The 26,297-nt window shown below is 38.5% G+C and overlaps 1 protein-coding gene across 2 annotated transcripts in view; it reads left to right on the forward strand.

The window, feature by feature from the left end:
* The window catches only part of nck2a (NCK adaptor protein 2a), a 65,979-nt gene that overhangs the window by 13,755 nt on the left and 25,927 nt on the right, over positions 1–26,297 (forward strand). Inside the window, exon 1 of one of the 2 annotated variants that reach the window (XM_056251781.1) lies at positions 14,156–14,250. The exons of the other annotated variant lie outside the window; for it this stretch is intronic. The gene's annotated coding sequence lies outside the window, so the exon portion shown is untranslated. Of the gene's footprint in view, positions 1–14,155; positions 14,251–26,297 lie in introns of those variants that run through there. 2 annotated transcript variants of the gene reach the window in all.

The raw sequence follows: 26,297 nt of genomic DNA on the forward strand, positions 1-26,297 counted from the left end.
ACATTTAAAACATATATTTTTTAAATCTGCACACTCACATTTAATCAAGATATAAGGATACTATCTTGTTACTTTTTACTTAATGTTTCACCACATTACATTTTCACAGTAGTTAATTTTTTTAATGTTATACAAGTTTTTAAAAACCATATGAACCCAATATGAATGCAAAGAGTATATCATAATTTTAAAACGTGTTTGAAATGAAATGTTTTATTTAAAAAAAAAATCCTTTTCTTTATCATGTATACTCTTGTATCATTGACCGTGTAGTTTTGCACATCCATAATTGCCTCAGACTCTGGCCTTGCCTTCTGCCTCAAATGGAGAATCCAGCTTGTGTCGTTGTTGGTGGGAATTTTCCTTGATTTTCTACAAGGGGAAAAAGGCATGCATCAGTGCTTTTTTTAGATTTATGATGAAAAGTTTTCCCGTGGTGTTTTTAGAAGTGTTTTCAGATAGCTCTGAATCGCAGTTCTAGCCTTGGAGATTAAACACCACAGCATCAGTTGGCAAAACCTGGAACTGTTCAGCTGTGAATGTGAGTATGGGCCAAAGCTTTGATGTATGTAACAGATTGGATGCCGAGGGGTTAATCTCTGTAAACCTCAGTGCAGTAAGTATAAATGAGAATGGAAAAAATGAGTATGAATGGGAGAGAGACAAGCTACAGGAACGACCTGACCTGAACCTTCACTGCGGAGACGAGATTCTTGGGCTGCTGCCATCTCTCCTGTTTGTTTTGTATGACTGGAGCCTGAGTGGTGTGGTATGTTAGCATATTATTTATTTGTAGATGTGCTCACACATACTCGGTTACAAACTTAAGAGCTTAACAAAACAAACTCAGTGAAATTACTTCCTTATAACTAGAGGTCGACCGATTAATCGGTTTTGCCGATATATCGGTACCGATAGTTGATTGGTGGAACAATTGTTATCGGCAAAAACCCATACCGATATTTTTTCCGGGTTGCTGGAGTGGCTGAGAAGAGTGCGCTGTCATTCATTACCACAGAGCGAGAGCGCTAAGAAGAGACTGCTGGCATTATACAGAGCGAGAGCGGTTCAAAGAGCGGTACAAAGGTTCACACCATATCTATAAATGTACCAAAGTATAGTTGATAACAAAATTGTCAATTTGGAGAGGAAGATGTTGTGATCTCCAATACAATCTGTGTAAAAAATCATATAATTAATAATTCCATGATGCAGCAGGTTTCTTGAGGCTGCAGTAATATCATCCCATATAACAGAACCATTAATATCAAGTCCCAGGTCTTACTCCATAAACTGTCAATTATGAAAAGCTTACAAGATTTCATCTTATAATTTTGAAGACCATTGACCTTTTGTTTATTTTTAGTGAAGACTTGAAGCGGATGGAGAGCCAGTTTCCTGAAGGTGAAATATTTTGTACTGAGACGTGATCGAGCAAAGAAACTTGACTGATTTTCAGGCTGCATCATTAGACTTGTTTGCCTGAAATAATCCCCTTTGCATTTCACAAACCTTCTTTTTTTTTTCAATTGCTGTCCATCTATTCTGTAAGCCATTTCTGAAATACATCCCTTTGTTTACAGAGGAAATGATTTGCACTCTGACCCGACCATTTCCTGTACAAGAGCATGTTTGTCCATTTGGTTGAGTGTCACATTCCTGTGCTGGATTTGGCAGTGTGAGTGTGTGCTGTTATTATTTCCCCAGCTCTTTTTTTTTGTTTCTTTTTTTTTTTTTTGCCTTTTTGCATTACGTTGCGAATGCAAATAAATGCTCTGTCAGGTAAATAAAATAGAAGATAACTTTATTAGGAAGTGCAACATAATTCATACTTTACATGGAACTGTAAAAATTATAGTCTGATCCTCAAGCAATTCTAAGACATATAACTATCTACTAAAAAATATCTTTTAACAGAGAGACTGAGAATAGACCGAGACCAAATGATGCTATGGCACGGTGAGCTCCACTTTTTGGCACACATATACAAGGAAAAAAGACAAAATATTTAAATTGTCAAAAAATACTAGAATACGCTACACTGCGTATTGTAATCGCAAAGCTGAATTTTTAGCAGCCATTACTGCAGTCTTCAGTAGCTGTTTCAATTTGTATGCACATAAATTCTAAACATGCGCAAAAAAAAAAACCTGTATGCGCTCACTTGAGGTGAGTTTATGTGCATAAATTATGATGGAAAGACATTTACTGAATGAATCCCTCGATGCTAAAAAAAAAAGAAAGAAAAACGTCACGTGGCTTTGCCTCAACAGTTGGATGTGAATGGATAACTGGACTAGCCAGCTGAGCACTTTCATTGCACAGCATCTCAAATGTTCTTTTAGTTATTCTGAAATGCCTCAAAGTCTGTCATCAGAATGATTTGGTTTAATTTCCTCCCAGAAGCGTCTCACAAACACCATCCGAACGCAAGAGAACATGACACCATTTATTGTGTTTTGCTGCGGGCTCTGAGACGCAAATCTTTTATGATGTAGGGAAAAAAAGAGCCACAGTGGCTTCCGTGATTGCAGGAACTTACTTTTTTATTACAGATATTTACTATAAGGTACTTTAGTTTATGTTTGCAAATGTTTTATGTGATATTCCAATTTTGAGCATAATGTTAAATTCGCTTCTTTGGATGGAACAGAGGCCTGAGTCACATGATCCTTTTAAAATCAATCTAATATACTGATTTGCTGCTCAAGAAACATTTTTACTATATATCAGTGATATATCAGTGTGCTGCCTACTATTTTTATGGAAATGGAGATGCATTTCTTTCATGAGTCTTAGATGAACAGAAATGTCAAAATTTCAAAATTTGCAACATTATAACTTTTTTTTTTTTAAATAAAAATGCAAAATACAGTTTCATGGCTGGTAAAATTTCCCAATTCACTCACTATACAAGTATGTGCAGAGGCAAAAAGCTTTTGGGTGCTAATTGTAGTGTTTTAAAACTGAAAGGTGGTTCTAACTTTATTGAAAGCGCTCTGAAATGAGTGTTTTGTGTTACGTTAATAAACTGAAACGCATACATTAAGTAGGCTAACTGAGCTTGCAAATGTAGAGCGTCACCTGGGTTTGAGTCATCTGCATGCTAAACAATGGTGGGCTCTTTACGGATCTCCTGGTGGGCTAATTGGATGACACATTAATTGCTTGGGCCGGTACTCAGTGAAGTGGAATGGTAATTATTGGGTGCTGCTTCTAATAAAAAGACTCCCTCATCCATCACAGACATTTGGTTGGCAAAGAGTTTTTTTATATAGAGATTTTTGCATTACTGGCTTATTAGGCAATGGGAATAAAGTCTGTGACAGCTGCAATGCGCCCACAAGCTGAGCGAGAACATTTTGAGGAGGGCACAGCGAACAATCATGGAGCGAGTGTCCTGTCTGCCCTAAAACCTCTCTAGCCAAACCAGATGAGTGTGTAATTGATGTTCTGTTTCATTGCCTAAGCCATCTCTGTGCTGAGTTGATGTCAACAGAAGTGGACATGCAGTGAACAGAGGGATGTGTGAATACATGTTAGTGCTCCATGCTCCAAAATCCCACAATCCTGTCCCTTGCCAGCCCTTGTTTAGTTGGCACATGGCTTTACAATGACATCATCTGCGGGAAGATAAAGATGGAAATTCAGACCCAGAAGGAGAGTCAATATAAGCCAAGGACAGTCTCTCAGCCATACATATTGATAGACTGAGATAGCGAGGGATGAGGTTGGATGAATGTCTCTGCTCTAGACTGCAACGGAAATGGTTGCAAAAGCACCAAAAGACAGTGACAACCATTTAAAAATGAGTCACTATTGATTACTGATGCATGATATATCAGTATATCATAGGATATAAACTGATATAAGAGATTTTTTTTTCATTTATTGCAATCATTTCCTCTCTTTTTACATTTAGATTCTCTTTTAGTGTCATCAATCACATGCAGAGTTAATCTTTTAAACACTATTAATTTTAATAACACTGTTAAATGTAAGCAAATCTCATTTTTCATACTGTACTTTATAAATCTTGTGATGCCTAAATTCACTTATAGCATTTAAAATGTTTGATTTTAGTTTAGTGTTTTATTTTTAATTATAGACAATGGTATGTATTGGTTATCAACCAGAACATAACGTTATTGTCATCTTATTGGTATAGGCCAGAATGTTAATATTGGTGCATGACAGTTGGGAAAACCTTTTCTGAGGTTGTGCTAGAAGTTATTTAGTTGATCTTTATGTTTCCTTCATCACTATTCTGCATCTTTCATGTTCAATGAACACAATGTTAGTCATTTGATTAGCAAACAAATGACTCTTATGAATCATTCAGAGCTGAGTTCACAACTGTCTGAGCCATGAGTCAATTTCCTGGTATGTTCACTTTAGAAAATAAAGCAACTGCAAGACATATTATACCTAATATGTAAGGTTGATTATTTTTCAATCGGTTAATCTATCGATTTTCTTTGGTTATTCTATTTTTTTTTGTGGAAAATCTAGTGTGCTGATTAGTCAATTAATCCTTTGGTTAACTTACCAATATATAATAACCATGACTTGCAATTAATCTTTTAATGTTTTAACAGTACATAAATCAACATAGTTGTGTAATCAATGTCATCGATTATGTTGTTGCATTGTTCCACCCCTAGATATATTAGAAAACCAGATAACTAGAAAAACAGTTTGCCGTTTATAAAATTTCAGTTGTCTGTATCTTGAATTGAATTGCTCCTTCATCGCAGCAACAGTGACTGTTATTAAAAGGTTGAATAAGAAGCTTTGCACTTTCTCCCATTCATTCTCAATTACCCCTCTACCAAACCCACCGCATGCTTTAGGGGGTCTGCTAAAAGTCAATGGGCTCAGGGGAGGCAAGAGTGGTGTCACATTAGGCCTGGATGATTAATCGAAAAATAATCGAAACCGAAATTCAGAGCCTATAACCGACGTAATTTTACCATGTCGGTTTTTTCGTTTTTTTAATCCTATTGATATTTCCGGCCACTGTGTGTTAATGTACTGTCCCCTTAAAACATATTACCACGTGTGTAGTCACGTAACTCCGCCCCGTACAGTCTGCGACATTGAAGCAACATGAGCCCCGTTTCACACAGCGCGTTGATCCCGGGAAATATTCCTTCTGTGTGAACGCAAACACGACCCGGGATTGATGTCAGGTTGGGGACCTAGTAACATTGCCGTGTTCAGTCCCGGAACGCGTATGAACAAAAGCTGCAATCAATGCCGTGTCGTAATGATGGCGCTGAAGCCTGGATTGTTCGCCAGCGTTAATGATCGAATCAGAGAAAAAAAATGCACAAGCGTGGTTTCTCGAGAGAGAAATCGCAGCTCATAAGCAGACGCTGCTGAGACATTACATGTCACATCGATGTGTTACGTGTTTTTACGGGTTGTGTGTGTGTGTGAACGCACTCTCTGATTCCGGAAAATCACTGGCAGTGTGAATGAACCAAAGTCAAACGAACCCGGGTCAAATCATCCGTGTATTTTCCGGAATCTCTGTGTGAAAGGGGCTATGGAGGGGAACTCAAGAGTCAACTCAGCAATAGGAGCCGCTTAACATAAAGAAACACGCAGTGTAAAAGGATTAGTTTTTTAGTTTTATACAAGTTATATTTTACTTTTAAGATGGCAATATTTGCAATCATTTATTTTGTGTACAAAAATAACTATTTAAAAGTTCTTTATTTTACATTTTTAGGAAACTTACTTTTTACATTAAAACTTAAATGACTTTTTTATAAGACGTTTTTTATTTCAAGCATTGTATGCTTTGTTTGATTCAATTGTTTGAAATGTTTAATAAATAAGCATTAATAGCTTTCTGTGTGTTTCCTTATTTTAGAATCACAAAGATAATGTTATGCACTCTTTCATTAGAAAAAATAACCGTGAACATATTTACAGTATAAGCCTTGCCAGTGACATGATAAAAAATAAATAAAAAATAATCGTTCAATAATCGTAATCGAGGTAACTTGTTTGATTAATCGTGATTATGATTTTAGCCAAAATCGTCCAGCCCTATGTCACATGTGGTGTCGCTGTTGGACAGTGTTACTTTAGATAAACAAGTGATTAATACACTTTTTAATGTCACAGTTGTAATATTTGCGTTATTTTATTTTTGTAATATGGATTATTTTCTCATCCCTTGCCTCCTCGGAGGAAACTCGCATGACTGAAGCACTTCCGAACAGCCAACTTTATCGAGAGATTATACTAGCAGATGTTGTTCTGGTTAAGCTTTTGAGTGATGGATGGAAAGGTAGATGGATAGGTGGAGGTAGAGAGAGGTGAAGGATAGGTTTTTGCTGTCTCAGCCGTAAGTGCTGTTTTGACTCGGCATGACATGCTGTGCATTGACGCACTGCCAGGCTCTGCCCTTCAGGAGCCCAGAACACGATCTGCTCTAGCGGGACGCTTCCTGTCTTTCCTCTGGACCCTAACCTCGTTTTCTAGAACCGCCTGCTCTGTCACGATAACGCCATAGGGGTAACATAATGACCCACCACCCCCTAAGCTCGTCCCCCGTCAGGCAGCATGGAAGGGCCAGAGTGACACAAACGCACTGTTGCATTGTGGGATGCGGTAGTCCCCTGCCAGATTTTGTGACTTAGCCTTTTCTCTGCCACTGCGCTAAATGCATGGTCAATGCTCTGACCTTCAAGCATCTGCTTGGCGACATCATTAACCTTTGCCCTTCGCCATAAAAGCCCCCTCACTTTCCTGACTGCTCATATTCTGCCTGAGGAGGGACATTTACTAAAAATGGATCTTCCCAAACATTACTCTCATGTGATCACAAAACTGTAGTGGTCTGTAGGGCCAGAATAGTTAAGAGTGTGAACAATAAAACAAACAATACTTACAGAAACAAATAATACTTTTAGTTGAATAGTTATTAGGTTAAAAAATTACAAAAAGCACCATAAAAGTAGTTTGACTCGAGCTGTATTTGTGTTTTTAAATTATAGTGTGCTATTTGTATTTAGATATTTTTCTATAATATACTTTTACACTATAAAACATATATCGTAATTTTAATGTTAAAAACCTGTTATAATTGGTTAACGGTGTTTCCTTACTATATAAGGTGAAAATATGTAATAGATCCAATTAAACGTTTCATGTAATTTTACATTAAAATGCTGTTAAATGTACAGTTTTTGAAGATGAAAAAGAACAAATAATTTATTGTGAGGAAAAAAAATAATATAAATTGACATTCCCAGAATTTCCTGTGTGATACATTGGTTTTTACCATAAATTTAAGTTAGTCTGTCCATATTTTTTTACAGTAAAGTTCTGGCAACCACAGTTGCATATATAATATATATACACTCACCTAAAGGATTATTAGGAACAGCATACTAATACTGTGTTTGACCCCCTTTCGCCTTCAGAACTGCTTTAATTCTACGTGGTATTGATTCAACAAGGTGCTGAAAGCATTCTTTAGAAATGTTGGCCCATATTGATAGGATAGCATCTTGCAGTTGATGGAGATTTGTGGGATGCACATCCAGGGCACGAAGCTCCCGTTCCACCACATCCCAAAGATGCTCTATTGGGTTGAGATCTGGTGACTGTGGGGGCCATTTTAGTACAGTGAACTGATTGTCATGTTCAAGAAACCAATTTGAAATGATTCGAGCTTTGTGACATGGTGCATTATCCTGCTGGAAGTAGCCATCAGAGGATGCGTACATGGTGGCCATAAAGGGATGGACATGGTCAGAAACAATGCTCAGGTAGGCCGTGGCATTTAAACGATGCCCAATTGGCACTAAGGGGCCTAAAGTGTGCCAAGAAAACATCCCCCACACCATTACACCACCACCACCAGCCTGCACAGTGGTAACAAGGCATGATGGATCCATGTTCTCATTCTGTTTACGCTAAATTCTGACTCTACCATCTGAATGTTAGAGGTCGACAGATATGTTTTTTTTCAGGCCGATGCCGATGCCGATCTTTTGAAATCCGGGTCGGCCGATGGCCGATTAATGTTGCCGATTTATTTTGGCTGATATTTGGCCGATATGTGCTTGTTTTAACCTCTATTTGAAAGATAAAATGTAACAGAAATAATAATTACTTAACATAGACAAACTTTCTCAAAAACATTTATTGAACGTAGAAAAGGGAATCCAAGGCACTCTTCTTTAGAAAATTAAAAAGCCTTTATTAGACTGGCTCTATCATGATTGAAAAAATTGTTAAAACATGTGGGGGAAAATACAACATGTTTTAACAATTTTTTCAATCATGATAAAGCCAGTCTAATAAAGGCTTTTTAATTTTCTAAAGAAGAGAGTGCCTTGGATTCCCTTTTCTACATGACATTGAACTCTCGACCCCAAAGAGCACCTTCTAATACTTTTTTGAACTCCTTGAGCACCCTGGACTTTTTTCTCTTTCCAACACTTATTGAACACTTGAACAATGAACAATCTGCACTTGTACACTTAAATTAAAAATGTATAATGTCAGTGCATTGTAAGTAATACAAGGCTAAAAACATTTCTATCCTCTTCCCAAAAACTGTCCTGAAACATGGGCTGTATTTTTGGTTTGTTTGTTTTGTTTGTTGACGGACAAAGCCAAATGAACATAACCTAATTATCACAAAAAGGGGAAAAAAACTTTGAATTATTTAATATTTTTTTATATAAGGTTTATTATATTTTATTTTATTTAACTTATAACAATAACGTATTTCACTAGTAAATTGCTGTTGAACGACAAAAACAACCACCAGATGGGAAAATGATATTTTACAAAAACTTTAAATGCCCACAACGCACCGTCCGTCTGTTGTTATTCAGACAACTGCATCCCGCTGTTGGACCTTTTAGTCTACAGTGAAATGCAGTCACACTTTACACTGTTTGGCCAGCATTTTAACCATGTTTAATCCAGCTACTAACTAACTAATGGTATGATAAAATTCGCTGCTGACTAGCGTCACGTGCAGCAAAGCGATGTTTCTGTTATTCTAACGTCCGTTTTCTGAGCATCCAAGAGAAGCACTGGCATAACAGTAGCACCGAACTGAAGCACAGAAATCCGCGTTGATATTCGGTGCGGTAGATAACGATCGTTAAGGTTCCAGTGCCGTATTAGCACCGGGTCTGTCTGTAGCTACCCGCTAGCAAAGCAAAGCCAGTCTGTCAAGTAGCCTATAGTGCGTTGGTCTTATTTATTTTAACGTTATTTATTTCTCTGCATTGAGTGACAACCCTCTCAAATATAAGCCACACAAACAGAACAAATAAAAGTCTCAGATTCACTCTGTAATTGCAAAATTATTGCTTACTTATTGTGACATGATCGCAACTCTTCTGTGATAATGCAACTTCAACTACGATCCAAAGTAGCCGAATGTCATGTCGCTTATTCAGGTTTTTTCTCGAAGTTGGCAGTAACATATCAAAAGTTTTTAATTAAATATAAAGGAGTTATAAGAATTGAATCCTTATCGTTTTCTCCAAAGCACTTAGTTAGCTCCTGCCTTAGGCACTGTATGAGGTCTGCTCACTCGGCTGAAAAATGACTCAAGCGGCAGCGCGCGTCAAACACGTGTCCCACGACAACACTAGGCTGCCCGCAGATGCGCCTGCCTAATAATCGGCTTGATATACTTGGATATTGGCCGATGCCGATTATGTAAAAAAATGCAAAAAATCGGCCGATTAATCGTCCGACCGATCAATCGGTCGACCTCTACTGAATGTCTCAACAGAAATCGAGACTCATCAGACCAGGCAACATTTTTCCAGTCTTCAACTGTCCAATTTTGGTGAGCTCTTGCAAATTGTAGCCTCTTTTTCCTATTTGTAGTGGAGATGAGTACCCGGTGGGGTCTTCTGCTGTTGTAGCCCATCCGCCTCAAGGTTGTGCGTGTTGTGGCTTCACAAATGCTTTGCTGCATACCTCGGTTGTAACGAGTGGTTATTTCAGTCAAAGTTGCTCTTCTATCAGCTTGAATCAGTCGGCCCATTCTCCTCTGACCTCTAGCATCAAGAAGGCATTTTCGCCCACAGGACTGCCGCATACTGGATGTTTTTCCCTTTTCACACCATTCTTTGTAAACCCTAGAAATGGTTGTGCGTGAAAATCCCAGTAACTGAGCAGATTGTGAAATACTCAGACCGGCCCGTCTGGCACCAACAACCATGCCACGCTCAAAATTGCTTAAATCACCTTTCTTTCCCATTCTGACATTCAGTTTGGAGTTCAGGAGATTGTCTTGACCAGGACCACACCCCTAAATGCATTGAAGCAACTGCCATGTGATTGGTTGATTAGCTAATTGCAGTAATGAGAAATTGAACAGGTGTTCCTAATAATCCTTTAGGTGATTCAGTGTATATATATATATATATATATATATATATATATATATATATATATATATATACACTCACCGGCCACTTTATTAGGTACACCTGTCCAACTGCTCGTTAACACTTAATTTCTAAGCAGCCAATCACATGGCGGCAACTCAGTGCATTTAGGCATGTAGACATGGTCAAGACAATCTCCTGCAGTTCAAACCGAGCATCAGTATGGGGAAGAAAGTTGATTTGAGTGACTTTGAACGTGGCATGATTGTTGGTGCCAGAAGGGCTGGTCTGAGTATTTCAGAAACTGCTAATCTACTGGGATTTTCACGCACAACCATCTCTAGGGTTTACAGAGAATGGTCCGAAAAAGAAAAAACATCCAGTGAGCGGCAGTTCTGTGGGCGGAAATGCCTTGTTGATGCCAGAGGTCAGAGGAGAATGGCCAGACTGGTTCGAGCTGATAGAAGGGCAACAGTGACTGAAATAACCACTCGTTACAACCGAGGTATGCAGCAAAGCATTTGTGAAGCCACAACACGCACAACCTTGAGGCGGATGGGCTACAACAGCAGAAGACTCCACCGGGTACCACTCATCTCCACTACAAATAGGAAAAAGAGGCTACAATTTGCAAGAGCTCACCAAAATTGAACAGTTGAAGACTGGAAAAATGTTGCCTGGTCTGATGAGTCTCGATTTCTGTTGAGACATTCAGATGTTAGAGTCAGAATTTGGCGTAAACAGAATGAGAACATGGAACCATCATGCCTTGTTACCACTGTGCAGGCTGGTGGCGGTGGTGTAATGGTGTGGGGGATGTTTTCCTGGCACACTTTAGGCCCCTTAGTGCCAATTGGGCATCGTTTAAATGCCACGGCCTACCTGAGCATTGTTTCTGACCATGTCCATCCCTTTATGGCCACCATGTACCCATCCTCTGATGGCTACTTCCACCATGTCACAAAGCTCTAATCATTTCAAATTGGTTTCTTGAACATGACAATGAGTTCACTGTACTAAAATGGCCTCCACAGTCACCAGATCTCAACCCAATAGAGCATCTTTGGGATGTGGTGGAACGGGAGATTCGCATCATGGATGTGCAGCCGACAAATCTGCGGCAACTGTGTGATGCCATCATGTCAATATGGACCGAACTCCCTGAGGAATGCTTCCAGCACCTTGTTGAATCTATGCCACGAAGAATTGAGGCAGTTCTGAAGGCAAAAGGGGGTCCAACCCGTTACTAGCATGGGGTACCTAATAAAGTGGCCGGTGAGTGTATATATATGTATGTATATTATATTATATATTATATATTATAATATATATAAATATATATTTATTCATTAAAAAATATTATAAAAAATCTAAAAATATTTAGGCTATATGAAATAAAAATATTTTTTGCTTGTAATTGTAATTGCTATTAAAAGGTATTTTCAAGATGCTTTCATTTTGTCATTTACAGTATATGCCATTTAGATTTATATATATATATATATAGCACATGCCTAATAAAACCTTGAGCTCAAGGCAAAAGCTGAATAGTTGGATATAAAATACAATACAAAAATTACAAATAAGAAAATGTGTGCAAAAAAGGTTGCAAACAAAACAAATGTGCAAGTATAAATTACTGTGTACAATGGAGAACACAATATACAGTAAATAATGCAATATTAATATACAACATTATACAATCTGCAAAACAGGAGAAATCTGTGCACTAGTTAAAATATTGAAAATAGACTGATTATACTGATGTGCATGTAAACATGGGCCTTAAAGTGCCCCTGAGGTGTAATATGGTTACTCTACAGATGTTTATTGAGAAGCCTGACAGCTGTTGGAAAGAAAATGTTCTTTAATCAGGAGGTTTTAGATGTTAGCGATCTCAGGTGTCTGCCTGAGGAGAGCAGCTGAAACCAGTTATGTGCTGGGTGAGATGGTTCCTCAGTGTTCTGCTGAGAGTGTGTGTGATAGTGAGTTAGATGAGAGAGACGTTTTAAGGCCCCGCAAAAAAGAAGTTTGAAATACATTACCAGGATACAGTTAGCAAACATTCAAACAACAAAATATACGCACAACAAAAATGACAGCACTGAGAAAACAGCAGATAAGAAAGCATCTGATCGACGTTGATCTGTTTGCACCAGCTCTGCAATGCACACTCAATTCATGTCACGTTTATATATAGAATCTATTGCTTTAAAGCAAGCAGCTTTACAGTATTGAACAATGTCAGTGTCTTTCCATTAGAATTACAACTTAATTTTCTACTATAAAGCAGTGTTTTCATGTTTTTACTCACGTGACATCTGACCTCGACGGACTGAACAGAAGAAATTAACCGGAGAAGCTAATCACATCAAAGAAGGCGGAGCCTCAGAGCCACACCCACCAATTATGCAATCGCTATGGACCATTGGTAGTTTTGAAGGTGTTTACCAGCCAGGGTGAACTTTTCTGGAAAGTTTGTTTTGGCAAGCCGTTTCAAACTTCCAAAATGAACTCTAAACGCAATTTTGTTTCAATTTTGTTTCTATTTTGTTCAAAATAATGTCACACCAGTTAGTTCTTTGATTTCACTTGAAGAATATTGGGGCCTTAACCCTTAAATGCTTGAATGTTTCGCCAATCAATATTATATATTTGGGTCTTTAGCGACCCGAATCTATATCTAACACGGATGAATGAATCTCTACCTGTCGCGATATTATAAAACTCTCCTGATATTACAGTAACTATTACAGAAGAATAAAATAAAGCATATTTTGTTCCCTTTTAGAGTTTGGAAGGGTTCAGTTTGAGCAGAAGTTTTATATCATCATCATCACTGTCCTCATCAGAGCTCATTTCCCAGTACTTTCAGCATCTGGCTCATATTCACGTTCTTTGCTTGCGTTCAGTATTTGCTCTGCAGTATATCACTGAACCATTTCAAGTTTTGCTGATGATACTTCCTATTCTTTTCTTTTCTGCCTGCTGTAACTATGAGTGAAACATCACTTCATCATTGTGTATTAGACATTGCCACCTTGTGGAATAAATGTGAATTGCACTTATTCAGTCATCAAAGACTCAATTATTGTTGTGCAGAAAAAATATACTGAAGCGACCCTATACAATTTTTACAAAAAATGAATGAGAAAACAGGCATTCTTTTATAATTGTATTATTTTTTTCTTGTTATATGGTTTATAATGAATTGATTGAGGAATACTAAGAAGGTTGATGTCTAACTTTAAAGGTAATGAAAGACCCGAGGTGTGCGTTTAAGGGCTAAAAGTGCTGTTGATTATTCCTTGCATTACCTGATGAATTGTCCTAATACTCATTAGATGAGATTCTTATCAGAATAGCACTGGTTAGTTTCAGCCGTAGTTGTATGTAGTTACATTTTATCATCTGAACTTTGGCTCTCAACCAAGTGATGTCTATATATACTTGGACAGACACGCGCTGCATCTGTCTCCATGAATGCTTCTCACTGATAGCTACAGGGTAAGTGCGTAATATTCTCTTAACGGCATCTCTTCTCTGACAAGTGCACATATCTCAGCTGCGCTTTTTGAAGTCCTATCTTCATTGTCACAGCGGAGCTTATAGGAACCGGTTTTATTTGAGACTGTTTATCTCTGTGATAACTTCACAGTACTTTGGTTTCTAAATATACCACTGCGTTCTTTAGTTTGGTTCAGTCTTTAAACATGTCTTTAAGCGCACCTTCTCTTGTTTTAAATCTAATTGCCTTGTTCCCGTTGCAGCGTGCTGTCATCCTAGTTCTTGTACTAGTGTTCTATTTTTGGATGAGGGTCGTATTGTAGTGGAGGTGGCTGAGAAGAGACACGTCGAGCAGGTGAGAAGGGGTTCGCTTTTAAGAGGGTTGTGGATGCCAGTCATTTGCTCACGAGTTGCAGTTTCGCAGGGTGAGTGAGTTTTCAGTCTCTGCCTACTTCCCCTGTGATTTGATCAATCAAGGAAAAATGAAGGGGAAAAACTCTATTCCGTTCAAATTGGAGCTGTCATGTAGCTGATGTGTAAATGGAGGACTATATATGCCTGGATTTCTGTGATGAATCTAGGCTTTTTGAGGACACTACTCTTTCACATCATTTGTGTAAATGTTCAGCTAATTCCAATGACAGTTGAGCAATGAGCAATTTTAGCTTTTTATATTTTTTTTATATTATATGGTTATTATTAGTACTATCATTTCAGCACAACGTCTAAAGTGTGTCATGAAATAATTACCCTTCCATCATGATAACATTTGCATGACTATTTGCATGATGGTATAGACTTGACGGTATAGTTCAGTCAAAAACTAAAATTCTGTCATCTTACTCACCCTAATGTTATCTAAACCCATGACTTTCTTGGAACACAAAAGGAGATGTTTAGAAGAATGACAGCCTTAGTCACCGTTCCCTTTCATTTTACTGATAAAAGATGCAATGAAACTGAAGGTCACTAAGGCTGTCAGTTTAAACCCTTATTACACAAAAGAAAGAAAGTCCTACACGTTTGAAAAATGAGGCTAGGTTATTGACGACTTCAATTTTTCAGAAAATGAACTTAACAGAACCACTCATGCTATTGGTTAATGACTGATTTGGATACTCGAACAAACAGAAGTGTTTACACTTTGAGGAAATTAACCCATGAATGGCTTACTTTAACCCTCGACATCGTCATTTATAAACGATGCAAATAAATTTGCATTTAAAATACAATAATAATATTCAACCAAAAAATTTTTAATTTGAGTATTTCCATATGAGATCCCCTTAAGCCAATAAAATTAAAATCTATGTGCCATATGCTTGACATTTTTGGCAACAAGGAAGTGAAAGAGACATTAGCACATCATGTTAGGTCACATGCTGTCAAGGCTCCATTGTGAGTTCAAGGCAGTTTATGATGCCAGAAACACCAGCGATTTCAAACCGCGTTTTTTGAGACTGTCTTTGGTTCACTGCAGTTTTAAAGAGCAAATACTCAGCAATGGTGCTGACTTATGAATGTGTACATGGTTTGTCTTAAAGCGCATTAAAAACACCATAGACATAAACTACATTAAAAGCTTGAATTTCACCACAGGGGAACTTTAAAATCAAGTTACATGTGGAAAGTGTTGGCTACACTTAACAAGAAGAGCCTTCTTGATTTTCACTTGTGCTACAATCATTGATTTGGAATTCCAAGAAAGAAACAATGTTAAAGATTGTTTTAATATTGTTTGAAACCCTTAGATGTGGCTTCACTACTTTTCAGTCAGTGAAATTGCTTCTGAATTTGCCAAGTTTCAGACAATTTGCCAAAAATAATTTACCCTATTAGGACAAAATCAGTTTTAAATGGCGTCAAAGGTCAGATGTAGAAAACTAATTTTGGAAAATGATTTTAGTCTTAAATATATGTAAAATATAGTCATTTATTCTTATTTTCTAGCTGTGATTTTATAATTAGTCCCATAGAGGTTTGATTGACTCTGCACATAAAACTGGGGGAAAGTTTTATAAAGGGACAGGTTCAACCAAGTTTTGTCCGCATTTATACACCCTCATGTTGTTCTTTAAAGCTATTTGCTAATCTATTGTGATTTTTAGAAAGCGCACAGGAGATGAATAACAAAAAAAAAAAACACATTGAAAATGCACTTGAAGGCTTGATAAACATTATTCACGGTCAAGTAATCATGCACTGATGTGAACACATGATTCAAAGATGCAGACCCTGGGGTCTGACTGTGAAAAGGGAAGAAGGGCCCGTGGCAGGCATGCACACTCTACGTATGTGTATGCGTGTGTGTGTTTAGGTGCATCAAAGGGAATAATTCAGCAGTGAACAGAGAGGGAACTCTATAGTACAAAGGGAAGGTGAAGGACACACTCAGTGTGAGTAAACAGCAGTTCTCATCGGACAGCTCATTAATGTCTGCTCCATATGCACATCTGTAGAGAGCTGTGTTTGCATAAAAGAGCCTTACACTATTGACAGTCTACTGTATCTACAAGAACAGTCCTGTGGTTACGGTTTCTCTTTTTGAGATGTTGACATCTTCCATCTGTGAAGTTTTTTTTTTTCAGCATACCAATCAACCTTCTTTACTTTGTTCATCAAGTGAAACAGTGTTAGAAAGGAGTTACTTGTTAGTGCATCTACACCACCATTCAAAAGTTTGGATATTTTTTATTTTATTTTAAGAAATGAATAATTTTCAGCATTAATCAAAAGTGACAGTAAAAACATTTATAATGTTACAAAAGATTTCTATTTCAAATAAATGCTGTTCTTTTGACGTTTCTATTTCCATTACAGTAATAAATTACATTTAAAAAAAAAAATATATATATATATATATATAACAGTTATTTTAAACCATAATAATATTTACTGAATTGAATTTCATCAAATAATTGCAGCCTTGTTGAACATAAGATACTTCTTTCAAAAACATTTATTGAATAATAGAATTTTTGAACCAATAGTGTGTATTTAACAATATAAAATACAAGTAAACACAAGGACATGTCTTATGTAAAGAAGCAGATGACTAGTCTACTAGTCTTTCTCCAGTATCATGATACATAGATATATATTTTAAGTATCGACCAAAGAGCCAGTTTAATGAGCAGAAAATATAATTTTATGAGCAAGATAGACACCAGAGAGTCCCGAAACCCCCTGGGGTTGAACATACATCGCATACATTTACATTGCATGCATTTTTTCTAGCCAATAACCCGCCTTAAAGTGATCGCATTAATAAATTATAGAGTGATTTGATTAATTCTTCCCATCCGGTTATTAGGGAAACATGAATATTCTATCGTCCTCTGCTTCAGTCTCTAATATGCATACTGATGATATTTGAGGGTTATTGTCGAAGCTCTCTCTGGATTACCCGATGAGAGAGAGGGAGATGTTGAACCTAGGCTACCCTATTAAAGAAAATACCCACGTGTCTGATCCAGGGATTATGCCCGACACGCTCCAACCGGGGTGTGCTGTACATGGAGTAATGAGGAAGAGAGGAAGACTGCGAGAGACCCTCCATATGGACGTCTCAGAGGGACTGTGATGGAATGAAGTGAGCAGATATGTACTGCTGTCAGTACCGTGCCTTGAGAGACCTGCATATGGAGCGAAGATGAAGAGAGAGCCAAACGCACCAGTTCAAGGGGGTTTATGGTACCACTGATCATATCACACAGGGGTTTAATTGGGCAGAGGCCAAACAGAGCAGCTGCGGTACACCACATGTGAGTCATTGGAAAGCTCACGCCTCACTGCTTTATCGTGGAAGTTGGCGATATGAATGGGCTTTCTCAGCGCCTCTAGTATTCTAGTTAAGCTTTATTTACTCTTGAGCTTAATAGGTTTTCAGAAGGGTGGGCGGTAGTAACTGCGTTTATTAGCAGGTTTTAATTCGTCATTCAAAAAGGTCAACCGAAACTAGGACTGCAGATATACAAAGCCGTATTTGCTTTCCATTTTCAGTACCAATCAAGTTGATCACTTTCTTCATTCCGGAATCCAGACGGTTCATGTCGTGAAAATATTCACACAGTGGAATGCACAGGTAAGAAGATGACATCTTTGCTCACTTTCATCACTTTCACTTTTATTCCCGTTCACCTTACTCATTTGCTAAACTGAACAGCCAATCAGGGGTGCGTTTCCCAAAAGCATCGTTAGCCAACTATGGTCGCAAGTTCCGTCGTTATCAGCAGTTCAACGAGTCTGTGTTTCCCGAAAACATAGTTCTAACGAACATTCGCAAACAGCATCGCAAAGTTGAGTGGTTGGAACGACAGATCTCGACCTGCGGTTAGAAGAATAGTTTCTTGTTTGCATGGCATGTGGACTCAATTAATCCTTATCTTGAGCCAAATAAGCAAGCTGACATTCATTACAATCTATATCTTATATTTAGAACACATACAAATGTTATTTAAGTCGTTAAGTTTGTCAAGAGATTTAAAGCGTAGTTTTTAAAGAGTGCGCATGTGCGAACGTGCTCTACTAAGAACGAGCCTATGATTGATCTGGAAATAAAGCAAAATAACTGTGAAAAATGAGAAATAGTCCTCAGATGCCATATCCGTATTTTATAGCAAAACATCTAGCATTAATTCGATCTCAAACAGATTCATTTGAAGGAGTTATTACTCCACCACCTGCGTGGCATCATTAACCAACGTGGTTGAACGATTTGCGACTATGGTTTCGGGAAAACAGTCGTGACTACTTAATTTCTTCAACGATGCATCGATGCAAGCAGTGAGTTACGTCGTTGTGCGGGAAACACACCCCAGAGTGATCTCTCTAACCGACGGCCCTGACACAGATTCGGCAGCCGATCGTCACATCGCCGGTGTGTCACAGCCCTAATATTCTGATTTTGGTGCTCAAGAAACATTTATTATTATTGTATATATGTTGAAAACGGTTGTGCTGCTTAATATTTTTGTGGAAACCATTATCGTTTTTCAAAAGAAAGTTTTATTATCTTTTGTAACATTCCACCAGTGGACTTTACAGTCATTTTTAATCAAGTGTTGTGATTTCTCTCTATCATTTTAAAACAAGTGGTCCATTTCCTTCTTTTTAAAATGTCTCTAATCAGTGGATTGCAGGGATTCGATTTGCCCATGTCTTGCTGCTTCCCCAAGAGTCACAATGTAATATAGATGTAGCTGTGTGTGTGTGTGTGAGTGTGTAGCGCTGCTGTTAGATATAGATTGAGATTTATGGCTGTAGGCCTATTACAGCACCGCCATGATCACGCCAGGCTCCGGAAAACATCCTCTCCTCTCTCATTCCTGACAAGCCCCTTTCTCCCAGCCAGAAGACTCATGTTCACAAGCCCTTTTTCATTACCTCAGTCGGAGAGAGATATGCCTTCAATCTTCGTGAATGAATTCTTCTCCGGCTCTCACAGCTGCGGGCTCTCATTCCTCTCCACCCCCAGAGCGTGTGCTCGTAATCTTGTGTTCGATTTGAAGTCCCATGTTTGATCACGGCTGTCTGTTTAGTTGCCATCTCCCCGCTCGTATCATACACACACAGAGAAACCAGACGGGATCTGTAGGCATGTGCCGCTTCGGATGTTTGTTCATGCTTCGGCTTTGGACTGCAGGTATCCTATTTTATGTACTCATTTACGTATAATAGACCACTGGCTTTTTACTGTGTGTGTGTGTGTGTGTGTGGGAAGATGCGTGTCTGTTCTGATTTAGAGCTGTAGAGATACATGTTTGTTTTAGCGTGTGTGTGTGGGAACATCCGTGAGAGCTGTATGTAAGTATGCAGTGGATACATCGCCGCTGGGGCACAGAGTGAGTCACTAGTTGTCCCAGTGGAAGCAGCTGGATGACACACACACACACTCACGGAGAGCCTGAAGTATATTTTCAGGCCAGTCTAGTTAGGGCTGCCATGTGGTTGGATTCATTAGCATCTCATTTGTGTCTTTAGATGTCTTATTTTGGAACTTGTACCTGTAATCCCGAGATTATTGCAGCCTAGGGCTAAAGGTTGTGAGGGAAATCTGGGATTGGTGGTTTCGTTGTGAGGGAAATCTGGGATTGGTGATTTCTAAACCTTCAGAGAAAAACACTCCAATGAGCACAAATGACAGCCCATTTCTGGTGCTTATTACATCACATATTAGGGGTAGGAATTTCAGGCACCTCATGATTTGATTTGAGTTTGTTTCATGAAATTGATTAATGGCCGACCATTATAGGATTTCTAATGGCCGACACTTATATTGATGTGTAGATAACATGGTAACTGATTTAATGCTGATATATAATTCACTCATAATGAATATGATACATATCATTTACTCACAATGTTCTCTCTCTCTCTCTCTCTCTCTCTCTCTCTCTCTCTCTCTCTCTCTCTCTCTCTCTCTCTCTCTCTCTCTCTCTCTCAACAAAATGTTTAAAATGTTAACTAAAATTAAAATTAAAGCACTAAAATAACACAAATGGCTTCTTTTGTAGTTATTGGCCAATACTGATAATCTCAAAATGGCTAAATGTAGTAAGATCAACCAGTAGCCATATTTTCAGAATAATTCTCAATGATTTATAATAGTCTTTTTTGTGTGTAAAAAATGTGCTTTAGTGTGACATATATGTTTTTTTAAGTTTAAATTAATAGTTCATCCAGAAATTGAAATTCTGTCATGATTTTTTCCGGTTCTTGTTGTTCCAAACTAAAATGTCATAACTCATAAGAACCACTTTTATGATACTTTAATGGTGCTTGACAGCACCCATTGACTTTCATTTAATGTAAAGTTGTTGAATCGATTGCAGAATCATTTGAAAAAGCCCAACAATTAATCTGTGAATCAATTCCGCTCCAATTCAGATCTTACAATATACAGTACCTTATCATAATTGCTTGTACGCAAAACACCATGAACAGGTAGAGCCAAGCCGAGCGTCTGTGAGGGGTAAAGTGGGCTAATTTTGTGGGCAGGCTTGGATGTCTCGTAAAAGAATTCATTGTGCGGCTTGACTGAGATCTCTTCTGGTTTGACTCAGCGGACATGTGTGCCGGGCATGTTTGTTTTGACAGGTGCTGAAGCCCTTCTGTAGCACTGCATTTGTGCTCAGTGTAACTGTAGCTGAGAGCCACGCGGGTTAGCGAACGCTGGTTAGCCTCGGATTGCCTCTGGCGCTGTGGAAGTCACGAAGAGCGCTTGTCAGAGGTTTGCCCTGTAGCAGAGGCAAGGTCAAACCCTCGCACAAGGGAGATGAGCAGGTAATGAGACACCAGCAACCTGTGACATCCTACCCTTTCTGCAAATGACTCTCTTTGCTGAAGGGGCTTTTGTATTTTTGTCCGTACCTGTTTTATGATGACACTGTGGGTGAGTTAATGTAGGTTTTTAACGTGTGCTGTTCAACCTGTCTGTTTATTATGTATGCGTTGCTGCAGGGCATTGCTGGCGTGCTTGGTTCCCCGTATATTCTTTTGATCACAGCAGGAATACTTGGAGATTGTATCATGAAGATTTGCAGCACTTCAGTTTGGTATGATCTGATTTACTGCAGGCCTACGGTGAACGGAAGACCTCCCTGACTGTAACTGCTGAAGGATGTGTTTATTCTCTGAATTAATCCATCAACCCAAGTCTTGCATGTTATTGTTACACATTAGAAAAAACTCATATGGAGTATTTTACTGATAAAGGATGTATAAGATTTGATTTGTTTTGATGTGGAAGGGCGGGAAAACGGCAAACTGGATTTTTTTAAAGCACAAGTGACCTATATCCAATTCATCAATTTATGCTTAAAGGCTACTCATTACTCATTTTTTTTAATAAAACTTGGTTGTCTATGCAGTAGAAACGCTGTAAAAAAATGTTTAAATTGGTGCTACGTGGTTGGAGAAAAGAGAGAAAAGGGATGTGGCGTTCTCTTATGCTAACAACTTCAACACCTATAATGCACTTTTGATTTTGTCTGTCGACTGTTTTACATTTTTGAATTACAATTTATTTTGATATTTATGTAGGGACCAATATGTAGAATAAAAAGTAAAAATTGTAACTGAGAAGACTTCTGCAGACCCTCTTAACTGTGTCAAGGTCCCCCTTAAAATACCAGATAATTTGAAAAGGCTAGGTTAATTTAAATAGTAAAATGTCATGTGGTGTGACCTCTCAGAAACGTTTGGTATAGCCTAGTATTTATGAATTAATAGTTTGTAATATTTGTAAAAAAAATAAAATAAAAAATACATTGGATATATTTAAATACATTTTTGAAAACAATGATTATGGTGTACGTTTTTTAATTTTTTCCTTGGTTTCACCACATTTTTTAAAGGCACACCGCGGAACTTTTGGCCACTAGTGGCGCTCGACCTGTAACTTTCACGTCTAGCGTCCCTAGAGGCCACAAGCTCCGCAGCACTGTCGCAAAAGTCAACAAACAGTCAATCGGACAGCCTCCCGTGTCTTTAGATTGTGTGTGCTTGCAGTGTTTGAGGCGGGCAGCCTTGCCGCGCTCGATTCCCTTATAGCAGTCTGCTGAGAGAGAGCGAGCGTCGCGAGCCCCGTGGGGCTTAGTGCTAACATGTCTGTGAGTGAATGTGGGCGCGGGACGGCGGGCACATTTACTGCACTAAAAACACCGTCGGCCTGAGCTGACTGTAACTTATGTGTGTTGGTTTCGTTTTACAGAAACCGTGGGACATGTTGTGTGTAGTGTTTGTGGGCACTGAGTCGTGGGCACGTTCACTACATTTAATGTACTTTTGACATGAGTCGACTTTATTTGTGCGAGCCCTGCACTGTGGCGGGCTGTGTTTGTGTGTAGAAATGAACAATGGGCTGTGGGCATTTTATTACACTCATAACACCATCGGCTGTGGCCGGAATACCAGAAAATACTACACTACTTATATGATTTATCTGGGTCACCTTGGAAACGGCATTTGTGTGCAGGCAAGCGTCAGCATCGGTCGGGCACCCCTCCTCCTCCTGTAGCTCACGCCAGCGAGCGAACGCTGGACCAATGGTGATCCTCATCCTGGCTTTTCATTTGTCACTATGCCTTTTTCTTTTTTTAGTGTCCTCTGACAAAACCTTTGCCTTCTTCCTTGTAGCTGTTGGTTCGGCCATGACGAAAACATACAGACGGCAATCAAACGGGAGTTGAGCACTCAGTCACGTCAGAATCTGAGGAAGTTGTGGGTGGTGGGGGAAGTGACGTATGCCGTAAAGCGGTTGCATTTTGTAGTTCTTTTTGTGCTCGGGTTCCTACCCGAAACCCGAAGTTACATAGTGCTAGGAAAAGCGATACAGACACCTTCAGGCTACGGCAGACGTGTCATTCCACCTATTGTAAGTCGATGTACCATCTCAATGGGTTTTGGTAATATATTATAAAGGTTGAAAAGTTCCACAGTGTGCCTTTAATTTAATGTAAAACCAACATAAATACAAAGAGTACCTTCCATTTGTCCTGTTGTGGACAGACTCAAGTGCGTGGAGTACGTCAGAAAATGAACGTGCACCTGTATAATGTATCCGGTGTAGACAGCGTCAGATATTTTAATGAGCTCTATTTTGCTTTCGCCGCTAAGCGACGCTCACATCCAGTGTAGGCCAATGTCAGCCGTTAAACGACTGAATGACAGTGGGCGGGGCCTATTGTGCGATGATGTATATCAATTTGTTGAAGTCTTGCACTGGAGGCAGTCATATGCAAATGTATTTGCCTGTGTGTGTGACATCACAGATTCCGCAATATCAAAATGAGCCATTTTTTGGATCTGGATTAAATAAATGTTTTGTTTATAATGAGGGTGACGTTTTAAAGATATGAAACTTGCAAGATGTACAAATACCTCTTATATGTCAAAAGATCACGGCAAATTCGATGTCATGACCCCAAAAATTTCCTCGGCGTTTGGGCGCAAACTTTTGTTCTTTCTCATTGTCATTTTAACACCATCCCCTTTGAAATCAATGGATTCTCAGCATTCTTTGATGAAGTGTGAACTAGTGTGTAGGCGCCCTTAGCTTTGTATGTATTTTTTTTTTAAATGGCAGCACGTTGTTTCTTAAACCTTAAGGAATGTCTGCGTTCAACCTCGTCTTTGTCTAAGGCAACAGTTGTACTCAGACTGATGGATTCCATTCAGACACACATGGAAAACACCCTAGGGCGATGCATCGGGATGATTTGATTAGCGACTTTAAACTACTGAGGAAATAAACACCACCGGGAGGGAAGAATCTCTGAGCTGATTTTGCAATACATGTCAAATGCTCTACTGAAAGCATGTTTAATGTAGCTTGAGCGCAGTTGGTTTTCTAGATCGGTTGAAGTCGCAGTTGCATTTGTGGACTGTTTTCTGAACTATGCAGTGTTTAATTGTAACGGATAAGGAATCACTTGCAATGCATGTCAGCGCTGGGTTGTTGAACAGGATGGGCTTGTCGACCCTAGACAATATCCTGCCTGTTGTGTGTGATATGTGACCCCAATAGAGCTGAAAGAGATAACATGCCATAGAGCAAGTGTTCCCACAAATGTGGGCTTTGACCTCTCTGTGAAATTTTCTGTGAATAAACCATACAACATCGTTTCTATAGGGAGAAGACAGACATCATAAGTGGGTAACACTTCAAAGCTTTTGTTCTCTGTGTATCTCTTCTTTCCGGTATGTTAGTGCATGCAGTGGGAATATTGTTGAGCTCACAAACAGGAAAATAAAATAAAATAAATAACCTCATTCTGAGGAGCAAACAAGCAGCATGAGAGGGAATTATGAGTTGTTTTGAAGAAAGTGTAGGAATCTCAGAAGAGCAAAACCAAGAGACAAAAGAAGTTGAATAAGGGAAAGTGAGTGTCATCTTGTTATCTTGTTTTAAAGCATGGTATATGATATCCTATACACTATAGTTCAAAAGTATGGACATTTTATAATGGACATTTAATATGGACATTAGAGCCCGACCGATATATCGGCGGGCCGATATTATCGGCCGATATTAGGCATTTTCCTAACTATCAGTATCGGCATTTATAATGGCCGATAAATGAATATTTTTTTTAAAATGCGGGTGCGGTGATTCATGTAAGGGTGGCGATGCCAATAAAGCACATAAAAGCTGTCACAAAGAACTGGCAAAAGTAATGATTGTGAATACATCAAATATAGCAAGGAGACATTTTAATTGTTTATTAATAAACAAGTGTTTTCAGTCAGTGTCGCTGCAAAGTTGACGACGCTGACTCGCGATCTTCAGTGAACACGCCAGAGAGAAATGCACATTTCATACGGATTACATAAGCAGAGAGCAGTCTGTCTTTCTTTTTGAATTGTTCTGTTTAAAACTAGACATTTCAATATAGATATATTTCTCAGGTCTATATGCTGAGTTTCGGTTCATTTATGAGACGAGTTGCAGTTCACGCGCCGGCGCCTCCGTGTCGAGATTATCTATTGTCTGCTATATTTACTTCTTATTTATTAAATCCAGGCAATTGGTTGATGAAACATTGATTAAAATGCGTTGCGCGAGCGTCATATCTCCGACAGTAAACTGATGCCCCATTCTGCTTTGTAACGGGCGTTTTTTCGCGTCTAGAGTAAACAGCTGTTGCGACGCGAGCAATAACGGCCGCGTCCGGTGTAGACAGTGTTGAAGCTCATTCTGCCTATAACGCTACGGTACACAAGCAATAATTTATATAATTATAACACTATGTTTCACGTTTAGTACATTTTGCTTACTACTTATTTAAAAATAGTATAAAAGTACTGTACATAGGCCTATGTAATTAAAAACGTTTTAATAAGGTTTTGTCAGTGACACTTTTGATATATTTATTGATACAAGTTATGTTTTATATAACGTGACTAAATCAAAAGACAAAGTCGTTAGTGAAGACTTGCAACAGTATTTATAATATAATATAACATGCAATGCAAACTAGTTTGGTTACAGCTAAAAATCATTCTATCATTCACCCTGTCTCTATTACATATCTTTGTCACACAAGTGTTTGATCACCACATTTGAGTGATCATTGCAAAACGTTTATATATTTATTCTGTTTATACTGTGTATTCTATATACAGTACCCATCAAAAGTTTGTACACACCAATAGGAAAGTGTGTCCAAACTTTTGACTGGTACTGTACTATAATACACATACATAATATTGCTACTGTATTATAATATACACATAAATAATATCGGTATCTGGCTTTTTTTTATCGGTATCGGCATCGGCCCCCAAAAATCCATATCGGTCGGGCTCTAATGGACATTTTAAAATGTTACAAAAGATTTGTATTTCAAATAAATGCTGTTCTTTTGAACTTTCTATTTATTGAAAAAACTTGGAAAAAAG

The sequence above is a fragment of the Rhinichthys klamathensis genome, unplaced genomic scaffold (assembly GCF_029890125.1).
Source record: "Rhinichthys klamathensis goyatoka isolate OS25496 unplaced genomic scaffold, OSU_Roscu_1.1 h1tg000090l_1, whole genome shotgun sequence".
NCBI lineage: Eukaryota > Metazoa > Chordata > Actinopteri > Cypriniformes > Leuciscidae > Rhinichthys > Rhinichthys klamathensis.